The following is a 5,743-nucleotide window of genomic DNA, read 5'->3' on the forward strand; positions in this document are numbered from 1 at the left end:
TCCCCTTCCCCATCCTGGATCATTGCCATTTCCGGACCACTGTAAGGGCACGGTGTTGAGGTTTGCCTGTTTCGACGGAGGGAGGGAAATATCTCAACCTCTGTCTGTACACTGGGCAAAGCAGCGCCAAGGGGCTGTGCCCAACCACAGCTACTGCCTTTGGGCGAACAGGATAACTAGCTGTGGCGTGTACTGATCGCTGACACTCCCGTTTCTCATGCATTAGCCCAAGTGCTGGGAAATTTCACAACTCGGGTCAACGAAAGATCAGTCATATGCAAATAAGTTGTGAAATTTACAATTAAAAAAATGCATTGGATTCATTTCGAAGAAGCAACCTGTAAGGGTGGGGGCAACAGCCTGCGTCAGCGATTGCTGCAGTCACCTCAGCTGGCGACAGTCCAATACCTGCCTCAGGTCAGGTGGAGCTCCCCTTCACTCTGCAGTACACTCACAAGCAAGAAAAAGGCCAGATTGGGGTAGTTTCATTCCACACAGCTGTTTTATATTTTATTTTATTAAACAAGTTACAAAACAATTTACAAAATGGAGCTCCCCTTCACTCTGCAGTACACTCACAAGCAAGAAAAAGGCCAGATTGGGGTAGTTTCATTCCACACAGCTGTTTTATATATAGCTTGTACCATCAAGGATCTTGTGAATCTATTTAATCTCTTCAAGGGATAAATGCCCTTGGGCACAGCTCCAAGAAAAAAAAACTATTTCTCCACGAATCTTAGATTTCAAACTATGGTCTAACTTGGCTGGGCACAATATTCAACCCATTTGGTGGCAGGAGGGTGTATATTTCTCTCCTGGTGTTGACCACTGGATGAAGCACACTGCAAGTGCATGGAGGCGAAAGCACAATCTCTGTGGTTAATCTTCCTGAGGGGCCAGACTGAAACATTCCAGATCAACACCAGGCTTTCTATCGGAGGACCTCGAGATGCTTAAAGAGGCAGATCAGATACAATTGTCAGGCCATTGGAATATGGACATAGTTTCTCCATTTTCTAGGTTTAAAAGGTGTCATAATCTAAAAACATTTTTGTATAATATGATTTGGAGATGCTGGTGTTGGACTGGGGTGTTCAAAGTTAAAAATCACACAACACCAGGTTATAGGCCAACAGGTTTATTTGGAAGCACTAGCTTTCGGAGCACTGCTCCTTCATCGGGTAGTTGTGGAGGACACAATTGTAAGACACAGAATTTATAGCAAACGTTTATAGTGTGATGTAACTGAAATTATACATCGAAAAATACCTTGATTGTTTATTGAGTGTCTCATCTGTTGGAATGACCACGATAGTTTCACTTCTTTCAAGTGTAAATCACAAAACGTTTTTTAAAAGTTACATTCTCAGGTTAACTGTAACAATTGGTGTCAGGCCAGATAAGATGTTGAAAGTGTTAGCACCCTGTGTGTTGCTGTCTGTACCATAATGTTTAGATTTTTAGGCTAGATTCCCTACAGCATGGAAACAGGCCCTCTGAAGAGTAACCCACCCAGACCCAACCCCAACCCTATATTTATTCCTGACTAATGCACCTAAGATGATGGGTAATTGTTGGTATCATTGGAAATCTTTGGCAACTTGCTTATGCCCGCTGTTGTGCCAAACATGGAGATATATAAGAGGACAAGATCCGAAACATTAGAGGGTCAGTGAAGATTATGGGGGGCATCGGAAGAAGCCATGAGAAGGGGATTGAAAAGTGATCAGCTGTTGCAGAGGGGAAACATGATGAGGAACTGATGGAAATGGGACTTCCAAGAAGAAAAAGCTGAGAAAGACCCAAGACTGGAGGGAAAATGCAACAGCGAGAGGCTGAAATCCAGTGGGATTGGTAGAGGAATGACTGACTGACAGGAAGAGATGGAGGAGGAGGATCTGCCAGAATCATGGCAACCAAGGAGAGTGGAAGAGGTGCAAAGAAGGCAGAGGCTGGAGGTTGTTATTGGAAGCTACGATTTGAGTGTTGATGATCTGTATGTCTGTTTAACAGGTGTTGGACATGGTTTTATCAGGTACTCCTTAAGAGCAGTTGGATGATCTGTAAGGGAAGCCTGAATTGTCAGGGATGGCCACACTGTTCGTGCACTTACAATATTGTCCACAGAGGAGTTGCCAAGTTGTACAACATTTGGTCGCACACGTGCAGGTCCTGGAATTCACGAAACAAGCCCTTCAGTTTTCGACAGTACACAAAATCTGTCTTAACTTCAGTACTTAGGTAATATCCTTCCTTTAAAAGGATGATCTTGGAGACTCTCTCCTGCTGGCCCAGAAATACAAATAAAAACAGTTCAGTTTCTGGGCCCCTTCTGACTGTCCATTACTGTCCCCATTTAGGATTACAAACAAAATCATCGATTGAGCCGATAAGCAAGAGAGGGAGCAGAGTGAGCTCAGTCAGAGAGGGAGGGGGAGAGGGAGCAGAGTGAGCTCAGTCAGAGAGGGAGAGGGAGCAGAGTGAGCTCAGTCAGAGTGGGAGAGGGAGCAGAGTGAGCTCAGTCAGAGTGAGAGAGGGAGAGGGAGCAGAGTGAGCTCAGTCAGAGAGGGAGAGGGAGCAGAGTGAGCTCAGTCAGAGTGGGAGGGAGAGAGGGAGCAGAGTGAGCTCAGAGAGGGAGGGAGGGAGAGAGGGAGCAGAGTGAGCTCAGAGAGGGAGGGAGAGAGGGAGCAGAGTGAGCTCAGTCAGAGAGGGAGAGGGAGCAGAGTGAGCTCAGTCAGAGAGGGAGAGGGAGCAGAGTGAGCTCAGTCAGAGAGGGAGAGGGAGAGGGAGCAGAGTGAGCTCAGTCAGAGAGGGAGAGGGAGAGGGAGCAGAGTGAGCTCAGTCAGAGAGGGAGCTGAGTGAGCTCAGTCAGAGAGGGAGAGGGAACAGAGTGAGCTTAGTCAGAGAGGGAGAGGGAGCTGAGTGAGCTCAGTCAGAGAGGGAGAGGGAACAGAGTGAGCTTAGTCAGAGAGGGAGAGGGAGCTGAGTGAGCTCAGTCAGAGAGGGAGAGGGAACAGAGTGAGCTTAGTCAGAGAGGGAGAGGGAGCTGAGTGAGCTCAGTCAGAGAGGGAGAGGGAACAGAGTGAGCTTAGTCAGAGAGGGAGAGGGAGCTGAGTGAGCTCAGTCAGAGAGGGAGAGGGAGCAGAGTGAGCACAGTCAGAGAGGGAGAGGGAGCAGAGTGAGCACAGTCAGAGAGGGAGAGGGAGCAGAGTGAGCACAGTCAGAGAGGGAGAGGGAGCAGAGTGAGCACAGTCAGAGAGGGAGAGGGAGCAGAGTGAGCACAGTCAGAGAGGGAGAGGGAGCAGAGTGAGCACAGTCAGAGAGGGAGAGGGAGCAGAGTGAGCACAGTCAGAGAGGGAGAGGGAGCAGAGTGAGCACAGTCAGAGAGGGAGAGGGAGCAGAGTGAGCTCAGTCAGAGAGGGAGAGGGAGCAGAGTGAGCACAGTCAGAGAGGGAGAGGGAGCAGAGTGAGCACAGTCAGAGAGGGAGAGGGAGCAGAGTGAGCACAGTCAGAGAGGGAGAGGGAGCAGAGTGAGCACAGTCAGAGAGGGAGAGGGAGCAGAGTGAGCACAGTCAGAGAGGGAGAGGGAGCAGAGTGAGCACAGTCAGAGAGGGAGAGGGAGCAGAGTGAGCACAGTCAGAGAGGGAGAGGGAGCAGAGTGAGCACAGTCAGAGAGGGAGAGGGAGCAGAGTGAGCACAGTCAGAGAGGGAGAGGGAGCAGAGTGAGCACAGTCAGAGAGGGAGAGGGAGCAGAGTGAGCACAGTCAGAGAGGGAGAGGGAGCAGAGTGAGCACAGTCAGAGAGGGAGAGGGAGCAGAGTGAGCACAGTCAGAGAGGGAGAGGGAGCAGAGTGAGCACAGTCAGAGAGGGAGAGGGAGCAGAGTGAGCACAGTCAGAGAGGGAGAGGGAGCAGAGTGAGCACAGTCAGAGAGGGAGAGGGAGCAGAGTGAGCACAGTCAGAGAGGGAGAGGGAGCAGAGTGAGCACAGTCAGAGGAGAGGGAGCAGAGCGAGCTCAGCCGGAGAGGGAGAGGGAGCAGAGCGAGCTTAGTCGGAGCGGGTCAGGGAGAGGGAGAGGGAGCAGAGCGAGCTCAGGCTGAGAGGGAAAGGGGTCAGAGCGAGCTCAGTCGGAGAGGGAGAGGGAGCAGACCAAGCTCAGTCGGAGAGGGAGAGGGAGCAGAGCGAGCTTAGTCAGAGAGGGAGAGGGAGCAGAGCTCAGCAGAGAGACAGGGAAAACTGTCCAAACTGCAGAAAAGCCTCCCTTTCCCACTGCTGCTGCAGGCGATGGGGGCCGATATCCCGGAGGATCTCAAGGAGGTAACGGGCCAGCACACCTCACGGTTTGCCTTGGAGGCCTCCAAGATAATCTTCCAGTGCAGGGTCTGCACCATGGAGCAGGATAGGATGTGCTCAGTGTTTCTCCTTCCAGGAGGTGCACTCAGAAAGCTCTGTGCTCAGCAACCTAAAGGAGCAACATGGCTTGGTCATGTCATCTCAGTCTGACATACTGAGGATCAGCAAATCCTTTTATACCAGTCTGTACGACACAAATCCCACAGACAGAGAGTCCGAATGCAAGTCCCATGCAATCAAAAGCAAAGGAACTTAGGATGGGGAACAAAGAAACAGCAGACTAACTAAATTTCATATTTGCTTTTGTCTTCACAAAGGAAGACACAAATAACTTGCAAAAATGTCAGAGTTAACAGAGTAAAGAAAGGGAGGGACTGAAGGAAATTAGTACTGGTCGGGAAATGGTGTTAGAGAAATTAATGGGATTAAAGGCCAAGAAATCCCCTGGGCCGATAACCCACATTCCAGAGTACTTAAAGAAGTGGCCTGAGAAATGGTGGATGCATTGGTGGCCATCTCTCATGATTCTGTAGACTCTGGGACAGTTCCTATGGATTTGGGAATAGCTAATGTAATTTCACTATTTAAAAAAAAGCCAGTGAAGAGAAAACAGGAATTATAGATGGTCAGCCAGAGTAGGGAAAATGCTAGAGTCCATTATTAAAGTTATGCCAGCACAGCACAGTGACAGGACTGGACAGTGTCAACATGGAAATAAAATGGATGTCATGCTTGACAAATCTACTGGAATATTTTGAGGATGTCTCTCAACCTCTTCCCTTGCTTGAGGTCTGGTGGCCCTTAGGTTAAATCACCAGCAGTCACTTCTCTCTGATAAGACAGCAACCCCAGTAAGGTTATGGCGACACAAAAGGTCGAGTTGATATGGGGGAAACCAGTGAATGTGGTAAGCTTGGACATTCAGAAGGCATTTGCTGAGGTCCCATAAGAGATTAGCAGGTAAAGTTAAAGCATATATCAGATTGGGGGTAATGTACTGACATGGATACGAAACTGGTTGGCAAAAGGGAATCAAAGATTTGGAATAAGCAGATATTTAGAGTCATAGATATGTACAGCATGGAAACAGACCCTTCGGTCCAACCCATCCATGCTGACCAGATAATCCAACACAATCTAGTTCCACTTGCCAGCACCCGGTCCATATCCCTCCAAACCCTTCCTATTCATATACCCATCCAAATGCCTCTTAAATGTTGCAATTGTACCAGCCTCCACCACATCCTCTGGCAGTTCCTTCCATACACGTACCCACCCTCTGCGTGAAAAAGTTGCCCCTTTGGTCTCTTTTATATCTTTCCCCTCTCACCCTAAACCTATGCCCTCTAGTTCTGGACTCCCCGACCCCAGGAAAAAGACTTTGTCTATTTA

The 5,743-nt window shown here is 49.2% G+C and overlaps 1 protein-coding gene across 3 annotated transcripts in view; it reads right to left on the reverse strand.

Moving 5' to 3' along the window:
* Nucleotides 1–5,743, reverse strand: part of si:dkey-82f1.1 (DENN domain-containing protein 2A) — a 144,332-nt gene that overhangs the window by 117,599 nt on the left and 20,990 nt on the right. The window contains exon 1 of one of the 3 annotated variants that reach the window (XM_043709387.1): nt 339–430. The exons of the other annotated variants lie outside the window; for them this stretch is intronic. The gene's annotated coding sequence lies outside the window, so the exon portion shown is untranslated. Of the gene's footprint in view, nt 1–338; nt 431–5,743 lie in introns of those variants that run through there. 3 annotated transcript variants of the gene reach the window in all.

This window comes from Chiloscyllium plagiosum, chromosome 19 (assembly GCF_004010195.1).
Source record: "Chiloscyllium plagiosum isolate BGI_BamShark_2017 chromosome 19, ASM401019v2, whole genome shotgun sequence".
Lineage (NCBI taxonomy): Eukaryota > Metazoa > Chordata > Chondrichthyes > Orectolobiformes > Hemiscylliidae > Chiloscyllium > Chiloscyllium plagiosum.